Raw genomic sequence first — 24919 nt, 5'->3', positions numbered from 1 at the left:
GTAGAACAGTATGGGTCCAAGGACAGAGCCTTGAGGGACCCCACTGGTCACAGGGCACCTCGATGAGTGACTGCCATCAATTACAACCCTCTGGGTCCGACCACGAAGCCAATTTCCCAGCCAGCGGATCGTGGTGGAGCCAAGGCCACAACTGGCCAGTTTGGCCAAGAGGTGATCATGGGATACCAGATCAAAAGCTTTTTTGAAGTCAAGATACATGACATCAATCTCATCTCCCTCGTCCAGGTGATAGGTCACCTGGTCGTAGAAGGAAATGAGATTGGTCAAACAAGACCTACCCACAACAAACCCGTGCTGGCTGTCCCTTAGAATGTTAGCCTGGGCCAGTCCCTCAAGGATGGCCTCCTTAATAAACTTTTCTAAGATCTTCCCCAGGATAGAAGTCAGGCTAATGGAACTGTAGTTAGATGTTAAGAGGGAATGGATTTGGGCCATTAAAATTCTTGTGGTAAATTCTGAGGCTTAGTAGCTTTTGATGAATTCAGGCTTTTTCTTTGGTGAAAGAAATGCCTCTCTAAATACTCAGAATTCAATATGTAAAAATAGGATTTTTCATCACATTTAGAGTTCTGATTGAGTAATCTTTGTGAGTCTAACCTTATGAATCTCACCAGCCAGACACACAAAAATGGCGTAGAGTTCAGGGGGCATCTGTAAAGTCCTTAAGTAGAGCAAAAATTCTAAATCTGAATAACAGACTCCTGGATGATGGCAGGCAGGCTGGCAGGTTTAATCATCCATCTCTCACAAATGTGGCAGTAAGTATTTGTCATAAGTTCACTAGTGTTGTGGGAAACAATTTGACCTTTTTCTAATGGTTCAGACAAATAACTTCTTTTGCTTCCTTGATTTGCTTACCACAATTATTTGTCATCATCCCAAATTTTGCTCTGCATCAAAATTTTGCTCTGAGTTCAAGAGTTAAAAATGTCAAAATAAAACTGAGGTAGAATGATCATATTTGTGTGAGTGGCAAGGGTTTTTTCTGAGCTGTATCTTTTATTGGGCCAATTACATAGTTGGGAGAGAAGTAGATACCCTTTCAGGTACAAACTGCTTGCCCTCAGGTTTATCTCCCAGCTATATACTTGATTCAATAAAAGATATAATATAAACAAAGCCTCACTACTTGTGTATTTCTTGTACAATACTCTAGCCGCAGTAGGATCTACAGAAGCTGTGCTTCCCTGGTCTCATTCACTGGGCACTGCATTCAACAAGTGCTGTGAAGGCACCATGTTTTTAATTGTAGGGAAATTTTATGATTTTGGTATTTGGTTCCAAAATGGACTGTAAACAAAACCTAAACAAGATGAAACTAAAAGAGAATATGCTGCAAAAGGGAATAGTGGAAGAAAATGTCAATGGATTGATTACCATGTTTCTTTCTAGCAAAACTTTTTTCTAATTGAATCTTTTTTTTTATATCATGTAATATGAAATTTTTAAAAATGAAATGTAAATTCAATTTAAAATAGAACACAAGATGTTCCAATGTTTCTTTCTAAATAGCAGGCATTTCTGCAAAACATTCTCTTTTCAAACAGCTGGTATTTTTTTTGATGGAAAAAAGTTCCACTGGAAAATTTCCAACTAGCTCCTCATCAGATACTTTCAACCTCCTCACCTCCATCTTTTTCTTTGTGAAGTATTGTGAATTCCCATGACATCTACTGACTCACTCACCAATCACCGCTGTCAGTAAAACCCTCTGTGTAATTTATTTGCAATTTTTTTAAGTGCTGCATTTCAGTGAGTGGTTTGAGGAAGATGTGTAATAAATGTTTTGTGTAGCTTAACCCTTGCTTGCTCTGTCATCCTTTTAAAGCAAATACTTGTTTCTTCTGGTTAAGTGAACTTGTTATGTAATGAATACTGTACATTGATTTGACTACACATAACTGAGCATTTAATGCTAAAAGGAAAAAAGCACACTACTCGAGCTTGTCTACATGAGAGGTTTACTGTGGAGTAGACTAATTAGCTTTGCAGTAAACATTGCGCATCTACAAGTTTGTTCCTATTGGTTGGAGTAAACTACTTAACTTGGCAAAAGGATACAAGTACTATCCTGCTGTAGAGTTTTTTACTCTAGAGCAGTGTAGATGTAGACACTGCCCAAGCTGTGATGAGGGTGCATTGGTGCAGGGACTGCCTGCTGTCTACCCCACACTGGAGCACCCTCATATCCCAGCCAGCCCCTCCACAGAATGTGGAGCTAGGGAGGAACAGCCTCCTGGGCCTCCTGCCAGCCAGGGCTGCTCCAACCCGACTCAACATGCTGCAGTCCCAGGAGCAGATTCAAACAGTGTGCCTGAGAGCAATAAAATTTTAAGCAAATATCTCTGGAGTGTATTGCTTTGCATTATATTACCTCAGATTAATTATTGCTTTAGAACCTATTATTTATTTTGTGAAATGGAACATAAGCTATCCTTGAACAGTTTCAGATAGGAAGTGATCTAGGAATAAAATATAGTGGCATCCTTTCTTTATTTCAGTTGATCTTCAAGTAATATAGAGGCAGAAATGACTGCAGCATCAGAGAGGAATTATTGGGACTACAACTTCCATTCTGAAGCTATATAATTTTTAAACATTTTCTTATAAGAAATTTGAACACGTTTACCTTTCCACTTGCTCAGTTTCACAAGAAAGTTGACTATTAATAATTTTAGACATCAAGTAACACCCATGTTATGCAAATGGACTGACAATGCTAAGTATCATGGGTCATTTATTTAAGAGGCAAGGATTTCTTTGGGTGCTATCTTTTATTGGTTCAGCTGCATAGTTGTGTTAGACAAGGTATTGAATGCAAGACATTAGGTCACCTATTTTAGCTGTGCAGTTGCTCCAATAAAATATGTGACTGCAAAAAATATTTGTCTCTCACATAATTCCTGAAGCATCATAACTACAACATCACTCTAACATTACCATAACATAGATAGTTTACAAACAGCAGGAAACTCATCTGTGGGGGAATCTACATGAAACACTTACTGCACAGTAGAGTAGTTAGCTATGCAGTAAATGTCTCTGCATCTACATGTGCACCCCTATTAGGCTGGAGTAAACTCATTTACTTCATAGAAGGATAGTATTTGTAACTACAAATACTATCTACTATCCTGCTGCAGAGTGAAAAACTGCAGCAGTACATGTGTAGACACTGAAGGAGCTGGCTGGGGCACAAGGGTACGTCAGTGTGTGAGCTGCCTGCTGGCCAGCCCCACACTAAAACACCCTCATGCCCCAGCCAGCACCTCTGCAACAAGTTGAGCCAGGGGAGGGGGGCGGGCAGTCCCAGGCTAGCAGGTTGACCCCTAGGGCACCCTGCCAGCTGGGGCTGCTCTGCCCTGGCTCAACATGCTGTGGTCCCGGGTGCATGTGCAGATGCACGCCTGGCAACAATAAGCTCCAGATCTTATTGCTGTGCGTTAATAGGCACATGCACATAGGCATGCCCTGTATGAGCATTCCTCCTTCCAGGTAGTTCTAGCTTGTGGTCAAGATAGGATCTCTCTTTCAGTCTGCTATGGCAGGCCAGGCTTGCTTCCAACTAGTTTTTGGAGCCAAGGAACTTTAGTCTTTCAAGATTCTTTTGGCAACTAGTCATAGCTATATGTGGTAAACTAGAATGCTCCACCTATAGGAAAAAATTCAAAGTCCTGACTGTTTCATTATGAGTGACCTATTATAACAACTCAAAAGGCAAGGATTTCTTAGGGTGATATCTTTTATTGTACCACCTATGTAGTTGGGATAAAATTAGACAAGCTTTCAAATGCAAGATATTCATGGGTGTAACACGGCAGCAGCAATTTATGGGGCAGAGATTGCTCCAGGCAACCAACACTGGTGGTGTGGCCAGCTGGCAGTGGCAGTTATTTTTGCCCCTTCTCTCAAAGTCAGTACTGTCACGGCACGGGGGACCTAGGAGCGGTCGTGATCTCTCCTGGCACCCCTACCATGCCAAGTAGGCGATCAAGCACCCTTGTCTCGCCCGCCACGTCTTTGATGTTGTCTAATTTTATAATGGAGGCTGCCTTTTGTTCCCTTGGACACGGTGCTCTGTTTATCCTGGCCCCTATTCTGTATGGAGTGACCTGGTGCACCCCAGCCTTATGGGCTATGCATGGCTCCAACCTCCCCTGTACCACGCCTCAGGCCTCACAGATGTTCCGGACATTATCTGGTCAGCTTTCCTTTCCGCGCCCACACTGGTGCCCCCCAGGCTTGTCACGCAGCCGGCGTCCACTCGCTGGCACCCCCGGGCTTGTCACGCAGCTGGCGCCCACTTGCTGGCGTCCCCCAGGCTGGGGTCAATGCCCCCTAAATGTCGTGCCATCTCTGGGCTTCTTGCCTGTACTCCCCTCCCTGAGGCTCCTCACCTCTGGGTGCACACCCTCACTGGGCTTCTTCCTTATGCGCCCCCCTCTGGGGCTCTGCCCACACTGGAGCTTGCTTCCATGCGCACCCTCCCTGGGGCTTCACCTCGCAATTGGGCTTCTCTCCCTGTGTGCCCTCCTTGGGGCTTCTCACAATTGGGGCTCAGGTGGCCTTGGCTGGACCTGGCCCCTCAGACCTCTTCTTAGGTCTATGATCCTTATCCAGCTCAGGCAGCCTTGGCCTTACCTGGCCCTTAATACAAACTGTTGTGCCCTCTCTGGCACCTGACTGCTGTGCCCTCTCTGGCACCAGGAACCCCACACTGCTGGGGTGCTCCTATGAGGCCTCCTCCAACCCCTTACAGCCTCACCCGGTCCTCTGGTTGTATAAAACTACAAACAGAAAACTCAAGCCCCTGGACTACAACATAAACTCTAAGCAACCTGGATAACTCTCATTCAACTCCCTACCAGGGCTTCCTCCACCTGGTATCCTTAACCCAAAGCTGCTCCTGCCGTCAGGCCTCCTACTCTGCTTGCTCCCACAGAGCTCCTTCTTCCTCAGCTGCCAGAGGGGAACTGCCTGGTAGGCTTCAGCCTGGGCTGTCTATATACTCCAGGCCCTGCTCCCTCCTGGTCAGCTGACCCCTGTGGTTGCCCCAGCAACCAACACCTGTCCTTCTATAGGAGCAGGCACTTCAGTGCCCCTGCGACAAGTACCCAGAGTTGCTGCCACAGTCTTCCTCCCCCAGTTTGTTGCATTACTGGTGCTACATACCAAAATGTTATATAACTTTGCAGACTCTAAGCCTGACAGTATCCCTGTCATGTAGATACAGTCAGTAAGCATTTATTATTCCAATTTTACATATGTGTAGTCAAAAGTGATTTGAACTCAGGGTTACAGAACAAGTCAGTGGCAGACATGGAAATATAGCCCCAAAGTCCTCTGACATTCATAATCACTGGACAACTCTGCCATTACAGAAAGAGGATTGACGTTCTCAAACAGAGTTTCATGGAGCAACAGAAAAATATTATTTATTTAATTTTATCACAAATTCTTGAGAAAATGTCCTTATCCCCTACAACAGGGGGCCTGCTCTGGGCTGATCTCACTGTGGCCCACCCACCTGTTTCTGGGCTAACTGCCCACCTTCTTGCCCATCATACCTTGTTGTTAATTATTTAACAGATGTTAATCAAGCAGGAGGCTGATTTCTTTCCATTTCTTTCCCCGATGCCAGGGGGCGCTATCTGTGGCTCCGTTCCTCCCCTACACCACAGCCCATGCCTCGCAGATGGCATCCAGATGTCCTCACAATCACCAGCCCCATAATCCTAGTGTTAGGGCCCCATAATCCTGGTGCTGAACCCTTCTATGATCCCTCCATTTTGGCAGCCTAATCCGCTTTCATCCTGGGCAGCATATCTCCCTGAACTGCTTCCCCTTCTGGGTCTGGTCCCCCTGGGACCTTTGGCTCACTAGCTCTGGCCCACTTCCAGGCCAGACGGAACCCCAGGTCCGCAGCTCTTAGGCGTTCCTCACAGTGGGGCCCTGGACCTTTGACCCTTCAGGTCCTGGCTCCAACATTGACGAGTCAGGGGAAGTCCAGACAGGCATGAATCTATTGCCTCACTCTCTTTCTCTGGGGTCCACCCTCCAGACCCTACAAAGGGGTAACCCACCTGGTTGTGGGGACTAGGGGGTTAAGGCACCCCGACCCACCTTTCACCGGGGTGATAACTGGCCTGGCATTTCCTGGGGGCTCCCTCACCATTGAAAGCCCCACCAGGCCACCCATTCCTGGCAGGATGCAGTTTTAGGTTGTACCCAGGACCAGGAGCCTCCTGACCATCTCCTAACAGCTCCTCCATTACCTCCAGATGATACCAGCAGCCCTCCAGCCAGGCAAAGTTGTTGCCTGGCCTCCAGCAGCAAAACAGCCCTGTTTATATGGGCAGCTCTAGGTTCAAAATAGCTTCCCTCATTTGGCATCTGCTAGCTCCAGGCCCATAAAGTGGCAGGCACAAACAGTGCCTTGCCACATCCCCATATGGTATTTAAATAAAGGGGGTTTATTTCCTACAAATGGATCCTGTTTCACTCATTAGTATACAGAAATAAAGACTTCATCCTGTCCTAAGAATCTACTACACTATAATACTTTTTTCTTCTCTTCTTTCCTTTTAAATGGTGCAAATCTATTACACACAAAATGAGTTAGAATGATTTCTGCTTTGATGCTATATACATTTTGCTTACATGATTCCAAGAGCATTTGGAGTTTATCAAGTCTACATCAAAGGGTATTATGTAATGCATCAAACAAGTAGTGATGGAACAGCATTTTTAAGAGCAAACCTAGCAGTTTTCTTCCACCTCTTCATGTTTGAAGGTATTTCAAAGGTAAAGTGATAAGACTTTTTCTGTAAACAACAAAAAAATGGAACTTCTACTCCAAGACAAAATGGAGCTAGACTTCCAATGAACTTTTTATTTACTACTCCCCATAAATTAATGTATATAATAAAATATTTAATTCAATAAGAAATAATAGCAAAAATAAGTCCATTTTTTAAAGAATAATTTTAGCTTTTAAGATGCTAACTATTTAGTAATATATAATAATTCCTGGTGTTACTTTTATCTACATAAAGAGTGTTGGATTGTTCCCCAGTGATCCACACATAGCATGGCCCAACCCATGTTAGTGTGACTTCATGCTGCCATGATGGAGTGTGCCTAGTAAACCTGCATCTGCCCCTGCAAGCCATCTCCTGCTCCCTTGTGAAAGGGAAGCTCTTCTACTCTGAGCTCTTAAGCTTTGCAAACTTGAGAATTATGGCCTCTGTACTTCCCAACCCCCTTCAGAGCCTACCTTTCCCTGACCTCCTTCCCAAGGCTCAGCTTGAAAGAGATTATTTCATATTTAAATTAAGTCAGCCTTAGTGGCACAGGGTTATTGGCTATTAGCCTTCAACTGAAGTTCCTATTTTCCTATTTCTAATGATATTCATAGACATAGCATCACCACAATTGGTACCAGCAAGTGTCTGGGCACTGAATAGGCTTGAAGACAGACCTAACCTTAGAGATTCATGAAAACCACAGGTTATTCCTACATTGATCTATTCCCAGTGTCATTTCAGGGCTTGACTGGTCTCCCTCTGGCAGTGCCGGGGGGCAGGGGCTGTGGTTGGGGGCAAGAGGCATGAGTAGGGCAGGGGGATGTTGTGAAGGCAGTGAGGAGCACCAGCAGGGCTGGGAGGGCTTTGGGGGTGAGTGAGGGGCACCAGCAAGGCTGGGGAGTCGTTGGAGGCCAAGTGAGGGGCACCAGCCAGGCTAGGGGGTGCTGCAGGGGGCTTTTAATTTTAATAATGGATTTGGGGAGTTTTATCAGAGAATTTGTGATTTTTTGTCAGATTTTGTGATTTTTTTAACAGAGAAAACAAGGATCACTGATAATCACACACAGAAATCACTTTGAAGTACGAAGACCCCATTTGCAAAACGCATCCTATGTGAGGCTCCTATTTTATATCATAACATGCAGAGATAAATTACTGTGCTTTTCTGTTCTCTTCTGCAGCTCTCTTCTGCTCAGTACTGCACATGCATTTGTATTTTTTTGTTAAAATATTAAATTAAATATTTTTACTATTATTGGGTGTGTATACACATGCTAACATTCTGATAGGTTGACTTAACTTTAAATAGACTTAAATGTGAGAGGGCATGTCTACATGTGCATTGGGCTGTGCAGTTGTTACTGTGCAGTCATTTAGTAGCTCATTGCTACTGCGGAGTAGTATCAGCATTACAGTTCAAGCCTGCCAATGCTGTGTTATTATAAAAATGAGCTATAGGGACATAGCCTGTCACTATGGCAATGTAGCGTCTCATGCACATACACCTAAAGCATACACACATGTGGAGCAGAGTTGACTTAAATGCAATACAAAATAATACACCTTTGAGGTATAGTGTCTTGAGTCAAATTAGTTAAAGGGATACTGCAGGGGAAGACCCACAAGATGGCTGCCACCATGTCAAGGAGCTGTACATTTGTATGCTCTGACATGGCTTAACTTGAGTTGACTTAGTTAAGTTACTTTATTTTAAGTCAATTTAGACATGTGTATGTACCCACTATTACCATTACCATTGCATTAGGAAGCTTTCCCATTTTTTTCTATTTAAGGTTAGTAAAATTAATATTGTTTGGGTAGATGAACTGTAATCTCTTTTTGCAAGTGACTCACTTGTAAAGATTCATTTAATATAAATTAATAAAACAAACACCATTGGACTACTGTACAAATCATTCATTCTAAAATCTTCTGTATATCGGGGCCCAAACTGTCCAGAAGACATTCACATAGTGCCTAATACCATAATTTTCATGATTTTCCATGAGACACAAGATAGAATTCTTAACTAATCATCACAGATATTGCATGTTGTTAATATGTCATTTGGAGTTAATATATCATTTTCTGTTTTCACACTTGCTGCTTTTCTCAATCAATGCTACTTGATTCTTTCTGAGAAAAAGAATTAATATTGGAAAATGTATATCTATTAATATACAATGAATCAAGTCTTGGCAAAAGCCTTATCAAATTTTACTCATATTGGGTGAATAACTTTTATTGGACATGTAAAATACCATTAGTTGTTTTTTTTACAATTATTATCAATGTAAGTGGATCTTGATTTAGTACATTTTCAAGAATTTTTTCTGAGGCCGCCAAAGCAAAAGCAGCTTTGTGTGATAACCTGAAAGAACTTTTAACAAAAAACTCAATTGTTAATTAAAAGAAGCCTGACATTGTCCAGAGCCCTTTGGATGATGTTCAATTTGGAGACAGTTCTGCAAACAATCAGCAACCTATATTTTGTATTTGGTACCGGTGTTTCAGTAGATGGCAGCCTCCCTCTGGCTGAGTTCTGAACCAGCGCCACAGCTTGATGTTTGGAGACACGGTGAGCACTCACAGATATGCAGCTCCCTGCTGCAACTCATAGGACTTCCCAGGAAGTTCCATGAATTATGGCGTTCCCTCTGATTCAACAGACATTTGCTGTTGGGTTCAGGGAATGGGGAATGAAGCTTCAGTTTGGAGCAGCTGCACATCTGTAGCCTTTCTCCTCTAGCCCCGCCCCACTTCAGTTCCAGTTCTGTCTTCAGAATGGGAGTGGGGAAAAGGAGGGGATGGAACTTGGTCTGGGGTTTGCCTACTCTGTCTTCAGGTTGGAGCAGGTGGATTGGAGCCTCCCCACCAAGGCCTGCTCTCAGCATGTGCTGACAGTTGTTAATGAAGGTGCTCCACTTTGGAGCGTCTTCACCTGAACCCTCATGTAATGAGAGCTTATGTCATGTGATTGGGCACTTTTAAAGCACTCTGCAGCCATGCCCTTCTGAAAGGGCATGCCTGTAGAGCACTTTCAAGGGGCCAGTTGCACAACAAATGTAACTTCTGTTTGGATCCTGTGACTACTGCTGGACTCACTGAATATGGAAGACACGAAAAAAGCAAATCCTAAATATTTGTGGTCAGAAAAGCAAGGCATGCTTACAATATTATGTAAGATTAAAATGTAATGCAAATACAAAAGATATGTCATGGCTTTACCAGCTACTGATCTATTGACTTGGAAGAAAAAGGTTGACAAAATGCCCCCATCCACTGTTGCTGGCATGGCTCTACCTCCCTTCCCAGGTTGATGGAGTAGTAGCTGGTAAATCCATGACAAATCACTGTAATAAAGAATATATACTCTTTAATATGCCCTATTTCTTTTTCTCATTTTGGAGTCTATTTTTGTTCATTACCATGAAGTATTACCAGTGATAGCAAACACACACATCAGTTTACTAAAGGCAGTAATTCTTATTCATGTACCTTTCTCCACTACTCAGCAGGAAGTTTTATTCACTGTTGCCAACAGCAGGGTGAAGCTATCTGAAAATGATTGAAATATTATGCACAGCTTGAATAAATGTTTACAACAAATGCAATAAAAGGGTCTATTTCTATACTGTTTATGAAATAGGAGGTTAAATTTAGCATGGAGTAGGCACATTTTCCTGAGCCCAAGATCCATTTTGAAACTCACACATCTATGTCTTTTATACCTTGACCTGCACTGTGGATTATTCAGGCTCTTTCTATACATAGCCTCAGTGAAGTCAACAAGACCTCATATGGGCAGAGAGTCTACTTGTGTGAACCATGGGAGCCTTCATTGATGCACTCCTATTTAGTAATAGAGACCAATAGCTTAGATCAGGGGTGGGCAATTATTTGAGCAGCAGACCACTTACTGAGCTTTGGCATGCTGGCAAGGGATGCATGGGTAGCCTCACCCCTTGAGAGATGCCCCACCCCCCTGGTTGCCATCTTGTGACCAGAAGTCCTGCCCCCTAACCCCTGATCTTTGCCACCAGGAATCCCTCCCCTTGCACCTGGAAGTACTCCTTTCAGCAAAGGGTTTTGCCATTTCTGAACCAGAATAATACCAAATTATATTCCAAAAAGTGAACATCTGCAACTTTCATTAATTTGATTTTAAAAATATTTTTGTCCTGATTTACACATGTTTGTGTAGTGTATACAGGGGTGATTGCACAACAGCTTAAAATGCAGACTTACTCTTGTATACTGGGGGGGGAGGGAAGGAAGGGGTGGTGGTTATCGGTTTGTGGAGTGCCATGGGTACGTGGGGTGTGGAGGAGGGTGTGTCTGGGGGGTGTGGGGTGAGGGAGCATGTGGGTGCATGTGTGGGTATGTGGGGTGTGGGTGGGTATGGGGTCTGTGAGGGGATTTATGTGGGGAGGGTGGCTGGGGTGTGTGAGGGGATATGGGTGTGGAGGTCTGCATGTATGGAAGTGTGAGGGGGTGTGGGTGCTTGTGTATTAATTTTCTAATTTTTTTAGGGGCCCCACAGGCCAGATAGGATGGTCTGGCAGGCCAGATCTGGCCTGTGAGCCATATTTTGCCCACCCCTGGTTTAAATATTGGACTCTATGCAGCTAATGCTGTTTTAAATTTTTCTCCCTGAATGACGTTTAGCTTTGGGATAGCAATCTAAAACCTCCAAATTCAATGCTTTTGTTCATCAGTGTCTGAGAGGGAGAAGCTGGTGTTCCAAGAGACCTGCTACTTTTATTTTAAACTGTATTAAACAATCAATCAATTATAAAAGCTTTGGTTAGAAATACACAATATTCACTCTCGTGGGGGGGGAATCAACTGGCATGCACAATGAATGTATAATATTATATAAAGTACTTCTACAAATGGAATACAATGTTGTTTTTGAGCTTTGGCTACACAATGAAACTGTAAATAGAATAAAATACAATTTGATTTTTCCCCTTTGTAAAATATTCACTTTACAGCACATATATATTATTTTTCAATATTCTTATCAAATTTAGCCATAACTACACACACACACACAACACACACACACATATATACAACAATGATATCATATAACTGTTATGGCTATGATAGTTAAGATTATTAAAAAATAATTTGAAGAAAATGAGGAACAGCTCAACACAATTTTCCAGACACGTAGGCCACTCCAATGCAAGCTTGACAATCAGCAGTAGCAAGGAGGAATTTTAGAGCTTTGCCTTCTTTATGAGCAGCAGGCTGCTAAATTTTGCTCTATTAAAATATTGAAACACCAATAACAATATCAGTTTATATCTACATTGTGTGACACTTGTCTATTTTTACTCTGCATCTTAGTGACAAAGACTGAGAGAAAGGAAAATTATACTATACAATATTGGTCATCTGGACCAGTTGATAAGAATTGGGGGGGTCTGTGTTTATTTTATTTCTATAATGTGACTTGCATTTTAAAAGATAATGAATGTTAGTCAGTCATTTGGATTTTTAAAAAGTTCTTGGGAAAGATTATTTTAATTATGGATAGAGAAGCTCTGCGGCTAGGGAGAGAAGTTACACATAAACCAGTTTAAGTGATCAGAAACTGGTTTAAACCTCTAACAGAACTAAGTTCAGTGCATATGAACCAGTTTCAAAATGGTTGAAACTGGTTTAAGATAAGCCTGGTTGAATGTAGTATCAGACTTAACTGATTTGGGTCAAACCAGTTTATGAAACTTCTGTCCCAGACCCCTTCCTTGTTCAAGTTAACTCACAGTCCCGCAGCATCCCAGCATGCTCTGCAGCCCTGGGCTGTGCTGTGCTGTCTGCTTCAGAGAGTAGAGCTGGTCCTGCTCCTCTGCTCCCTAGCTGGAGCAGTGAAGACTAGCTGACAAGGTGGAGGACAAGCCCAGCTGGGGATGCAGCCCAATCTATGGGGGGCAGAGGGGGACTGCCCCCCCAGGCAAATCCCAGCTGGAGTCTGGGGCCAGGGAGTGGGGTTAAACACCCCTTCCCCCACTCAATCTTACTGCTGGCTGCAACTGTGGACTACAAATCTCAGAGGCATGCGGAAGCATGAAGAGGAAGTGATGAGCAACCCTGCAGAGCCCTGCTGCTATAATTCTGGACTGCAAATCCCAGAGACCATGGGGCAGCAGAAAGAGGAAGTGAACACAGCTAGAGAGACATGGTCTACCACCCCCTGACTTGAGCCACTTTCAGGCATGTGGCTGCATTTCCTGAATCAAAGATAAATGTCTGTTCATTTCTGTTTCGATTTAACTTGTGCAGCTTAGACTAACCTGAAAAGACTGAATCAATTCAGCCTCGGGATTTTTGACTCTCAGTACCTAGCCAGTATGGCTAGATTATGAAAATTACTAAAATTGAACTATTAGATTTAAAGTGCTGCCAAGGCAGTCCTAGGACTTACGACACAATTAGTTCCTGAAAACCGTGTCTTAAGTCGAAAAGTTGTAACTTGGAACCAATTTTCTCATAAGAAACAATATTATAAATGGGGGATTGGTTCCTAAACCAAGGCCTGATACCCTATTTTCACCAAAAATAACCCAGAATTTTGTACTTGATCACTTATACATGAGTAATATAGCTACATTAACTTATTTATATTGTAAATAGCAATCATATTGATTTAGAAGGACTTCTTTGAGGTGACTTTGCTGGACTTTTTGAAAGGCTCTTGGTTGGAATTTTTGAAGAGGAGTCTTCTCAGGAGTCTTGGCTGCAGGTTCTTCTGGAGTTTTGTCTGCTTTCTTTAAAAAAGCGACCAAGGAAATTTGGACAGATGTTCTCCAAGGAGATGAGCAACGCAGCGAACTTGTTCGCTGGTGTGGTATTGCATCAGATCAAGCGTTGTAAAGTTGAAACTGATGTCATAAAGTTGAAACAGGATGTCAATTTATAAACGTTGTAAGTGCGAAATGTTGCAACTCGAAACGTTGTAAGTTGAGGACTGCCTGTATTCCCATCAATTTTTATTCAGATATTGAATAGTAGAATAAATTCCTCCTTGTTTTAGAGGACAAGCCTGAAAGACAATCTATAAATGTGTGCCATCTCATAGCTCAGGAAAAGGCAGGAAGACTTCTTGCTCTTCAAAGGACTTTATTGCAACAACTAGCACACACACAAAGATGGCTGACAACTTCCTGTTGATGTCACCATGTCAGCTCTGAGGAAGGGAGTTAACCCTTACTATATGCATCCTCCTTTCTCAGAAGACACTTGAAGGATGTCCAAAGAACTGCAAAATCCTCTTGAGAGGAGAGGTTACAAACACATCACACAGTTATGAGTCTTTACCATTCACTTCTCTACAAAAAAGAATAATCAAAACAGAAACATCAATAAGCCTTTTCATTTAAAGTGGATAGATACACAAATCAAGGCTATTTGGTAGAACTGATGCACATCCTGACCTAGTGTAATAAACAGGTAGAATATGACAGAGATGCTCTTGATTCCTATGGAAAAGACCCAATATGAACAAGGGGTATCCCCCTAGCCTGTTCTTCTGCATCTGGAATCCAAACTTCTTGCTGTGGTGAATGACCAGGTACATTTCAAGACATGCCTGGTGTTATAAACTGATAAAAGACCATTACAGATGGAATTATCTCACAAAATTCCTGTGCATCAACAAGTTTTGGGAAGAAAGTCTTCTACTGTAGTTGGTAGAGTTGGACAGAGTCAGTGACTCATGCAACTCAGCTGGACTCCAGCCATGTTCTAATGGTGCTGAACTGTATATCAGGAAAGCCTTTGCTGCAGAGATCTTCATTCTTCTGCAGCACATTCTTCACGGTCCATACTGTACATTCTGCTTCCCCATTACTACATGGGAAATGCAGACTTTTGAGGATGTACTGAAAGTCATACTGGGCTGCAAACTGCTTAAATGCAGATCCAGAAAATTGTGGACCATTATGTGTTTTTAAACTGAAGGTATGCCACAGCATGTGTATATACCCTTCAACACTGTTGTAACTCTCTCAGTTGTGGTATTCTATAACTGCTATCTCCAAGTAACAGGATGGCTAGTGGATAGCAATGAGGTAAATAGAACCCTTCTAGGTCAGTAAGAAGGCTCCAAGTATCTTCCATGGATAATCTGGTACTTCAACAATAAAACATGGCTCTACAGGGACAAGTCAGTGTTGAACACAAACCTTACAACTAGCCATCCAGTTCTGTACATCATCACTGACAGAGGACCACCAAACTGTCTGATGTGTCCTGGCTTGACATCTTGTAATATCCTGATGAGTTTCATGAATCTTCTCTAGGATCTCCCGATGTAGAACAGAAACTATCTATACTCTGTAATAGAACATACTTAAATCCCTGATAACATGGAAATTGAACTGGTACCTCACCAGCTCAGAGTCTTTAAATCTTATTTAAGGCTATCGTTCCAAGCAGTATTTCTTCATCTTTTGGCAGAAAGGATCAGCTTCTTGGGCTTCCTGGATCCTTGTCTGTAATGAAACAGATATGAGTAGACCCTCTGCAATAATATCCACAAAAACAGTGACATCTTGTTGGTGGTGAAGTTCTTGCAGAAATAGTGATGTTTGTAGTGGTGCCCTAGAAAGAGTAGGAGCTGTCTGTAACTCATTTCCAGGAATATCTATAGTATTGTAGGTGAATTTCAGCAAGCTGAAGTGAAATCTCAGGATTCCTGGTGGGAGTTTGTCGGGAGGTTTGTCTCCTAACAGGGACATGAGTGGCTTATGATCCATTTGTAAACTAAAAGTCAGGCCAAAGTGGAAAGTCCTGGCTCACTTACACATCCATGTAACTGCTAGTGATTTTTTTTTCTATTTGTGTATATTGAGTTTCATTAAGAGTAAGTGCTTTTGACATAAAGGTAGTAGGGACCCAATGGGAGAGAATTAATATTTTCCAGGGCTGCTGCCAGAAATTTTAAAGGATTTTTTAAACCAGTGTACTGATGTCTTCACTTCAGAAAGATTTTTACTCCTCTTAGCTATCCCACTGTAAAATACTAATGAAGAGAAGTTAGGCAAAGGGTATAGTGTTGAACTCCCTGGGCTAGCTTGTGTTAATTAATTCAATGTCTTGTCACTATAGTGCACCATCTCCACTAGGATTTTGCAACAGAACAGTACTGCATGAAAAGGAAAAAAGACCCAAAATGTTTATTAGGGGTGAAAACAAAGCCTAAGAGATCTTACCTTATAGTGTGATGTGTTTTAAAGATAATTCCTGGATTATCATATTGCCAGAATCTGATGGCAAAATTCAAGCTCCCTCAAAGATGCTTGCAGGAAACCAAAGTTAGGCAGTATGGTGTGAAACACATTTTCTGCTGTGGAAGATGGGGCAAGCAATCTTCTTAATAAGTTCCTGACTATGCTAATAACATTCTACCCAGCCAAGCCTTCATGGAATTTCAATAGGTGCTTGAATGGTATCTCCTAACTGGAATAGCAGTATAGGTCTAGTGAACAACATTTCAAAGTGTTAAACTCAAATGGTTTCTTCATGCTGTGTTTCTCTTAACTAGATTAACATACAGAGCAATTACTCTTAAATATCTCAATTGGCTATAATATCATAGTGCATACATCTGTGCACACTAGTTGCTGAAGAACAGAATAATAGAATTAACTTGATAAGATATGTGAAAGCGTGTTATTAGAACCTTTATTTCCTTGCCAATCAGATCACTTTTTGTAATAATGAATCCAAAGTTCCCGTTTTCCTGTTGCGTCTGTTCCTATCCAACCAACCACAACATTTTATATGCCAAGAAGAGCAGATCTACTCCCTGTCCAAACTGCATTTTTATATTAAACATAGAATTCTGATGCAATAATCTAAAAAAGAATAGATAAAATTCCACTAGTAAACAAAAAGATTCCTCCATTTCAGCACTGGAAATCTTTATTATATATTTTAATCTTATTTTTACATTAATCCAAGCTCATGTTTCTTTTGAGGAATGACTATTTGAATGATAGTATATGAGATTAAAGTGGTGCAAACTGGAAGACAAAGGCCAAAGCAGACCTTTGGTTTACATAAGGGCTACCTTAATGACTTCAGTGAGTGAAAGTGAGAGCAGAATTCAGCATAAACAGATACAGGAGTATGTGCCACTTGTGCTCAAAGCCAAATCTGCTAATTTGATCTCATAGATTTTATAGACATTAGGGCTTGAAGGGACCTCAGAAGATCATCGAGTCCAGCCCCCTAACCCAGGGGCAGGAAGTCACCTGGGGTCACAGGATCCCAGCAAGGTAAACATCCAATTGGCTCTTGAAGGAATCCAGAGTAGGTGCTTGTACCACCTCCGGTGGCAATCTGTTCCAGGTCTTGGACTGTAAAGAAGTTCTTCCTTATGTCCAGCCTGGAACAGTTTTGGAGAAGTTTGTGGCCGTTTGACCTTGCCATCCCATGGGGTGCTCTGGTGAACAGGTGTTCCCCCAGATCCTGATGTATACCCCTTATATACTTATAGGCAGCCACCAGGTCCCCCCTGAGCCTGTGCTTTTCCAGGCTGAAGAGTCCCGTAGCTCTCAGCCTCTCATCATAAGGCCTGTTTTCCTGCTCTCTGATCATGCACGTGACTCTCCTCTGGACTCTCTCAAGCTTCTCCACATCCTTTTTAAATTGTGGAGCCCAGAATTGGATACAGTACTACAGCTGCAGCCTCACCAAGGCTGAGTACAAAGGGAGAATGACATCCTGGGATTTGCTGGAGAAGCATCTATGGATGCAAGCCAGAGTTTTGCTCGCTTTGCCAGCTGCAACATCTCATTGGTGGTTCATATTCATCTTGTGGTCAATCATGACCCCCAAGTCCCTTTCAGCCATGGTGCTAGCAAGCATAGTGCTGCTGAGCCTATAAGTGTGCTGTGGGTTTTTCTATCCAAGGTGCAGTACCTTGCACTTTTTGGAGTTGAGATAGAAAAAAAAATGAGATGCCACAGTAGATTGGGCATCTACCATATTAAAAATGGAATAATATTTTACTGGTCTCTGTTGGACTTCTCAGACTGGGTGAAGTGTCTCAGACCATCCAATTAGGTAGTATACCCATAGGTTAGCTCTTTAGCTCTTCAGTTTTGGCCTTTGACAGAGTTCCATTTACTTCTTTCACTCATTTCATTGGCTCCCTTGCAGGGTGCAACTTCACTAATCCTACTGCAGCTGGGATCTCTCACAACTGATATTAAGGGATAGAAGATTCCCTGGCTGGCCAAAAAAATACAGTTTTTTCAGGAATTTAAGGTGAAATCCAATTTCTAGCAAATGGAATTTTTCATAGGAAGTGCAGACTTTCCCACAGTATAGGAAATTAATCCTTACCATTCCAACCTGCTCTCTCTTCCTGTCTGAATGTATTATGTTTTCAGCGTGTGACTTCTGTGTTAGTGAGACTTGAAGCATTTTATCCACAGAACAATATCAGAGGCAATGTTAGCAGGCAGGAAGGTATGGAGTTACAGTGGACCAAGCTACATGTCCTATATGGAAACAAAAGGTTACAGTACTCCTGGAGCATGGCCGTGTCTTTGATCTGAAGAAGTGAAACCATTACATTTGGGAATGTTAAATCCCTTAACGGCTTTCAATCTCTATCCTCTTCTACCATTGTTTCTATGCACCTTTCGTTTCCTGTACTTAGCATGTTTTTCAGTATCTCTCCTTTTCTTGATCCCCTACAGAAAGATTTTTCTGACATCTGAGTCTCGCTAATCAACAGCCAGTTCTTCAGCATCTCTTCCTTCCCTCCCTCTCCTACTGAAAGATCCTAGGGGCTTGTGATGATGTTCAAACTGTAGCCCTTGGGTGTACCACTGTCCTCTTGCAGAGAGGGACTTGTCCAGGCTGCTCTTCCAACTGTCTGACAGCCTATGAATTAGTCTGCAACACCTTGTTCTTCCAATGGCTACAGGCCTTGAGCATGACTAGGGAGAGGGGTTGGACCCTGCTACCTATTCATTTTAGACAGCTCCTGAGGCTCTTGACCCCTGGATTGTCCACACATTAACACCTAAGGCTAGTTTTAAGCACATTTAAGGCAGCTTAAAATTACACCACTCCAGGACAGGTTTATCTCTGATCTCTGATCTGTGTTACCTAGCTCATGTTCCATTAATATGTAGCCACTCCCCACAGATGAGACACCCAAGTTACAGTCCTCTATCATCACAGGATGTACAGTCCCTCCTCCAGTCTTCTGTTTTGCGTGGATAACTTTTCCACCCCCTGAACTCTATTGCCAAGGAGGCAATTCTGACACCAAGCAACTCTCCCTCCCACCCCCAGATGGTGTGACCTTCTCACCCTCCCAGGGGTGCATCCCCATGCAAACAGGCTACAAAGCACATGCTAGCTAGCCAAGTCATAAGGCACTGGCAGGTCCAGGTATGGGGTCTGAGTGCGGGGGAAGGGGGAACAAGACAAGGTAGAGGGCCAGATCAGGTGTCCATGAGTTGGGGCTTCCTTCTCAGGGCAGGGGCAATAGCTCCCCCAAAAGCACCTTCCCTCAACACTCCCAGCCACCCCAGGAAGCATGACCAGCACCCCCACATGGCAATCCTAACTCCTAATTTATCAAAGCATGAGAACTTCTTTAATTTACTTCATCTTTTTTAATTCTTATTTTATCATCAGTTCGTTTCAACATCCTTCCTCCACCCCCATTTCCTTTCCACCGCCCATTTAATTACCCACTCCCATCAACTCTCCACCTCCCAGCTTCATGTTCTTATACCCCCTGCCAACCCATCTTTCACACACCTCTACATAGCACCTGTCCTGACCCACCAGCCTTGTGGTGGCAACTTACTTGAGCCTCCTAGTCAGGCCCCTGCTTGTCATGGCAAGTCACAGCTGTATAGGTAGGGGACAGTCAGAGAAGGTTTTTAGCCTTATGGTATGACTACTCCACTAGTGCTAACACCAATCAACATTTGAGCAGCTCGAAGTGCAATACATAACAAGGCCCTCTTGTTCTCTGTATCACCGTCCCTCGGAGCCTGACTCACCTACAGAGTTTACCTGCTTGTGGCTCTACACATACAGATCAGCATTTACACTAGCCAAACTTCTACCTCTAAGCTGTTTTCTCCCTCACCACCTGGCCCCCATGGGCCTTTTATATACTCCCTGTGGGAGGTGTGGCCTTCACCCTGGGCTGGCATCCTTAAAGATACAGGACCCTCTTTATAAATAATAGGGGTAGGGGTCCCCTATTACATGGCTCCAGTGAAGAGCAAGCACTTTATAGGTAGAGAAAAATAGAGTAATTAGCAATGGATTAGGGGATGGCCTAAGTACATTTGATTCCAACTCAGGACAGGGATTTGGACAAGTTGGAAGAGAGACCTCTTGAGGTCTCTTACATTGCTATAGCTCCATGATCTGTCATCCTTTCCTAACAAAGGTTATGTCCTGAAAAAAATAATTTTATGTTCTTTAACTGTATTTCATAATTAGATTTTGTATCAGCTGAAAATACAGTTCTCTACTAGTGACTGTGGTTTACAAAATGATTCTATTGACTTCAGTGTGACTATTTGTATGAAAATCTAAAATTTGCTTGTTATCAAAACTGGATGCTACAAAGCACTGCACTGGAGTTTTATATTTTATAAACTATTTTATATGTTTTATATTTTTTATAATATAGGCTGAGGTGTAATAACCTAATTTGATCATGCAAAAAAATAAAACAGAACCAGAAATTCATTTACTACTCATACTCTATTGTCCCTTTGATCTTAGCAGTTTGAGAATTAAAAAACAGTGTGACCTATTAATAATTGTTAGTACTCACTTATGTGGCCTTAGTCATATACAATCATAAGTGTTATACAAGGTGCAACAAGGATATTCCAGGATGGACATAGTTTAAGATACTTGGGAGCTCTTTATACTGCTGGACAGATTATATACTTTATATAGTGGTCAGCAATACACAATTATGTCATTCTCCGTACAGAGGTTTTCTGTATCTGTGTAAACTCTGCTTTATACCCTATATTGGGTAGCTTTTACTTTTAGGGCCATGGACTGGTATTACATTTGTCTCAGGCCACGTTATGCCTGTTCTTGTTCAGGAACAGAAAAGCTGACATCACCCTTTCAGTCACAGTTTGGTGAGTGGTTGAATGCACAGCCACTTTTCTGCAATTGTCCAGGAATTTCATACAAATAGACTTTTAATAGCTTACCTCCCATGAAGAAATATTGCATGAAATTCTTCCTAAAGAAATATTATTTAGCATATTCAGAATGATGTCATTTCTGCTCAATGTGCAAACTTTTTAAGAAGTCTTAATTAAAATAGATGCTTTGCAGACAGAAGTTTCACTTAGAACCACAGCATTAGAGCTGAGCAATGCTCTAAAATTCACAGTAACTTGATTAAATTTAAATAACCCCTTTGGTGTCACTTATTCATTTCTTGCCTCCTTGGACTCTAAGAGTTGCTTGGCTGTTCTCACAATTTTTTCCTCTTTCTATTAAGGGCATATTTTCCCATTGCTGGCAATTATCATTGAGAGCCTTTACGTCTTGTTCAGTTATTCATCCATCCTTTCAACAGGGTCAGGCACCCTAAGAATGGCCTTCCAAAAGATGCCTCCCTGGTCTGTCTTCTGTTATTTGAATCACATTCCTTGGCACTGAAGTCATTAAAATTTTACTACATTGCCTATTCATGGTCTTAATAGCACTCCCACAATTCCTTGTTAGAGCTTCTCCATACATCATTTCCCTCATTGGCCTCAAAAATTATCATAAGGAGTTATTCAGTTATGTTTCCTTTCTTAGTAATTATTCAGTTCTTATTTTCATATTAAATAATATTCATTATAATTGTCTCATTTGTTTGAAGCTTGGTCTTTCTTAGCTTGAAGCTACTACTTTTCTGAATCCTCATTCTGTACTTGTGCCTTAATTTCTTTTCTCAAATTGTTATTATTAATTAATAATCATAGGCATTAAACTACCTAATCTGTTTATGCCTGTGGTTATTAATTGCTTGTCCACGATCACCCTGTTGCCTTACAATCATGTATCTGGTTTTATCTTCAGAAAGAATTATAGTCCCATTATTTTTCCATTTCTTTCAAATCTCCACCTGCCTTTCCACTACATCTTCTGTCTCCCCTGTGATAGCCATATCATAAGCATATCCAAAAAAAGACAGTGCAGTCTATTTCATCCCATTCCTAGAATTCTGCAGTGGTTATACCACTTTTCCATAGCCATGTTACATATAGGACATCATCTTGCCTTTATCCCATCCTGATGTCAAGTGAGGCAGTTACATCATCCTAATAATTTTACCCATTTTCCAGAGTCTTTCATTGTAGCCCAGAGACCATCTAGTGATATACAGAACCCACACTGAAACTCTCCTGCTGCCTCCTTTCTATAAGGGGTAAGCAGTGTTGCCAACTGTCATGATTTTTGGTGTTGTTCTTAAAGTCTACACTTCAGGCATATGAAAAACCTAGCTCTTTCTTTTATATATGTTTATATCTATCTATCTATATATAAAAGAATGAGCTAAGTTTTTCATGTGCCTGAAGTGTAGCCTTTAAGAACAACACCAAAAATCATGAGAGTTGGCAATACTGGGTAAGAGAGCATTTTATAGGACATAAACAGGGAAATTGCCAGTATACTTAATTCTTACATTCCATTTTGTCTCCTTTTTCACAGCTGAATATATGATCTCCTCCTTGCAAGGCTGTGGAAAAATTTTCGAAATCTCTAACTCAACAAAATCAATTTATAAAGTCTTGGATTTAGCATACCTCTCTGCCTGTTGTTAATAATTATCAGTACACTTTGATTTGTTGTTCCTGGGCATTCGGATTGCCTCTTGAATCTCCATCCTTTGATATGTGCATCTTTGCAGTTTAAAGATTTCTATTTTGTTTTTTAGCACTTTTGCTGCTGGTTGGTATTCTTGCCTTCAGACACTGTCTTTTAAAATGCCCTCACATTATTAGTGTATCTGTCTTCCTGTATCTTCTCTTCAAAAGAAGAACTCCTATTTGTGTTGGTTTATCAGTCTGCTGGCCTCTCTTTTGGCTTTATAGTGCTCATTATTAGACTGCTTCTGATTTTAAAAATATATGATCCTTGATGCACATCAGTTTTCAATTGCTTTCCAACAATCTTCATCAGTCCTTTCCTTGTTTATGCTCAGTTATTTCTATATTCTTTGCTGTTGCTCTCTTTACCGTATCTCTAAAAGTATCCCACTTGGTATCAACATCCTTCATAACCTCCATGTAGTCTTCTAAAGCTTCAAACTATTTCTTAACTTCTACTTGTATATCTATCAATAACATTTTGTATTTCTTAAAGTTTCAATCTTATATCTAGGGCTTTTCCATTTTTTCAGTTGTAGCAATTTTTTTGCTTACCATCACTTTTACAAGATAGTGGTCTGAGTTCAAAAGTGCTCTCCTTTAGTATCTGGTATCACATGTGTAGATGAAACAGGGGTCTTAAATTGAAGCAGTGGGTTTTAAAAAACACTGCTTCAATTTAGGGCTGACTAAACCCCTGTGTCACCTACACACCCTGCTGACTCAACTGCTTCTCCAGCGGAGAGGGTGAGCTGCCATCAGGTGGACCTGTCTTTGGGCTGCAGGGGGGATAAGAGGCTGGAGCTTCCCTCCGCAGCAGCTGTGGGCCCCCCCGCACAGGTGGCACCAGCCCACAGGCAACTGGTTTGAGCAGTCTCGGGGGGCATCACAGCTGTGGAGGGAAGCACCAGGCCCCCATGCAGCCCAGGCAGGTGGGCAGGCTCCGGGTGGGGGACAGAATAAAAAAAAAAAAAAGATCAGGCTCGTTGCTTTACTTGGGCTGCTGTCAGGCTGCCTGCAGGGCTTCCTGCAGAACCATGGAGCTGCACGGAGCCCGGTGCTTCACTCCACAGCTGTAGGGGCAGGAAACTAAGACTCCTTGGAGGAGTTTTAGTTTGCTGCACCCCAAGTCATTTAAGGCGTACTATGCCGCTGAATTTCCTACAACGGCTGGAATTCATGCGCAATACACCACAGAGGCATGTAAACACTGACACCATTAAAGCGGTGCAAAAGCATTTAGCCTGCTTTAAAGTGTAGTCCACACAATTTGATATTACTTTTATGCCGTGAATTCAATGAATGTGTGATCCAGTTAATTGATAGTAAATCTATCTACAGATACTCATGTATGCTTGTGAAAGCTTCCATAAAAAAAATGTAGTGCTTGCCACAATTATAGCTTTATACATGGCAAAACCAATGGCATCCATTGTCAATATCTGTATCCCACAAACATTTATTCCATATAACTGATTCTACATATCTTCCTTTTCTATATTAGCATTGCAGCAATCCAGGACAGCTTTGACTGTGGAAAACTATCATATATTCATACAAAGCCTTTGTCTTTATTTCATCATCCAATTTTTCTGTGGGGGGATGAACTGTTCCATTTCCTTTCATCCTTAAGTAGCAGGTTCATTCAAAACCAATAGCCACTGGTAACATTACATCATTCATCATAAAACCAATTCCACAAGTTGTACTTTGTAGTCTTTCCTCTCTAGTTAAATTATGCATATTTACTAACTTTAAGAGATGTATTTCCCAAGCCATCTTAACACTTTTACAGCTGCATTTTGCAAGTGACACTTCTCTGGTCACCCCATCTGATTTTAGATCTTCATTTAGGTCTTCATTTGTGTTTTTCTGAGGCCTACTTGAGAGTTTCTTAACTATTTCATTTCTTGTGGGATAAGGAATAAGATTGAGCTTTATGCTCAACCCTCAATCTGGAAAACTGGTGGATTGCTCCTTAATTTGGCCACCATCCTTGGTCTGGTGTAGGAGGACTTACTGATAGAAAAGCTACCGTGGGCATGGCTTTCTGTTTTTGGGAGCACTCAAATACTTCTACCATATCTAAATCATTCAGTCTCTTTGATATCACTGCTTTATGGATTGGTATGTGAAATATTAAATAATACCGTCAAATAACAGCTAATCTTTATTTCTTACTACCACTTCATTCAATTC

This window comes from Crocodylus siamensis, chromosome 5, assembly GCF_052110815.1.
Source record: "Crocodylus siamensis isolate JL-2025a chromosome 5, ASM5211081v1, whole genome shotgun sequence".
In the NCBI taxonomy this organism is placed as follows: Eukaryota; Metazoa; Chordata; order Crocodylia; family Crocodylidae; genus Crocodylus; species Crocodylus siamensis.
Note: the sequence above shows the minus strand (reverse complement) of the source record.